Here is a 1,494-nt window from a genome sequence, read left to right on the forward strand (position 1 = left end):
TTAAAGGCGCCGCGGGAGAGAATTAATAATCAGTAATTACTAATTAATTAATCACTAATCAATAATCAATAATCAATCAGTTTATTTACAAAACTCAGGGGCATCGAAAGGACTCGAACAAGGGACCGGGACCCGGGGAGGGGGCGGGGAGCTCCAACGTTCACTTGAGAAAAGCGACTTCCGGAATCTTCCCTTCCAGCTGGGCGGGAAAAACGGGAAAAAAAGGAAATAACGGGAAAAAATGGGGGAAAACAGGGGGGAAATGGGAAAAATGGGAAAAAATGGGGTGGGAATGGGGAAAATAACAGGGAAAAACAGAGTTAGAATGGGGGAAAACGGGAAAATAATGGGAAATAACGAGAAATGTGGGGGGAAATAGGGGAAAAATGGGGGGAAAATGAGGAAAATGGGGGAAAAATGGGGGAAAAATGGGGAAAAAAAGCCGACCTTGAGCTGGGTGAAGACCTGGCCGGCCTGGCCGTAATCCCAGTCGTTGTCCTGGAGGCACCTGGGAGACACCGGGGAGATTTTTGGGGATTTTTGGGTTTGGTTTTTTTTTCTCCAGGAAATTTTCAGGGATTTTCAGGAGAATTTTCAGGGTTTTTAAAGGGGGATTTCTGGGGAGATGTGTGAGATTTTTAGGGAATTTTTAAAGGATTTTTGGAGGCATTTTGAGGGATTTTTGAGCAATTTTCAGGGGGATTTTTGAGCCGTTTTTGAAGGGATTTTTGAGCCGTTTTTGAAGGGATTTTTGAGTGACTTTTTATGAGATTTTTGAGCGACTTTTGAAGGGAATTTTGAGCCATTTTTTGAGTGACTTTTGAAGAGATTTTGGAGCCATTTGTGACGGGATTTTGGAGCCATTTTTAAGGCAGTTTTTGAGCAATTTTCAGGGGGATTTTCGAGCTGTTTCGAAGGGATTTTTGAGCCATTTTTGGGAGCAATTTTTGAACGACTTTCAGTGGGATTTTTGAGCCATTTTTGGGGGAATTTTGGAGCCATTTTTTGAGCAATTTTTTCAGCTGCTTTCAGGGAGATTTTTGAGCCATTTTTGAAGGGATTTTTGAGCGACTTTTAAAGAGATTTTTGAAGGGATTTTTCAGTGACTTTTAATGAGAATTTTGAGCGACTCTTGGAGGGAATTTTGAGCCATCTTCAAGCGAATTTCAGAGGGATTTTTGAGCTGCTTTTGAAGGGAATTTGGAGCCATTTGTGAAAGGATTTTGGAGCCATTTTTTGAGCGACTTTTGAAGAGATTTTTGAGCTGCTTTTGGAGCCATTTTTGGAGGGATTTTGGAGCCATTTTCAGGGGGATTTTTGAGCCATTTTTGAAGGGATTTTTGAGCGACTTTTGAAGGGAATTTTGAGCCATTTTTTGAGTGACTTTTGAAGAGATTTTGGAGCCATTTGTGACGGGATTTTGGAGCCATTTTTAAGGCAGTTTTTGAGCAATTTTCAGGGGGATTTTCGAGCTGTTTCGAAGGGATTTTTGAG

At 41.4% G+C, this 1,494-nt stretch overlaps 1 long non-coding RNA gene across 1 annotated transcript; it reads right to left on the reverse strand.

The window, feature by feature from the left end:
- Positions 1-58: 58 nt before the first annotated feature.
- LOC115949283 lies at positions 59-584 on the reverse strand. The gene is made up of 2 exons (XR_004082820.1): positions 448-584; positions 59-199 (listed from the first exon to the last, which is right to left on the reverse strand). It is a non-coding gene; the product is annotated as an uncharacterized LOC115949283 (long non-coding RNA).
- Positions 585-1,494: the final 910 nt, after the last annotated feature.

Source organism: Geospiza fortis, unplaced genomic scaffold, assembly GCF_000277835.1.
Source record: "Geospiza fortis unplaced genomic scaffold, GeoFor_1.0 scaffold2949, whole genome shotgun sequence".
NCBI classification, from domain to species: domain Eukaryota; kingdom Metazoa; phylum Chordata; class Aves; order Passeriformes; family Thraupidae; genus Geospiza; species Geospiza fortis.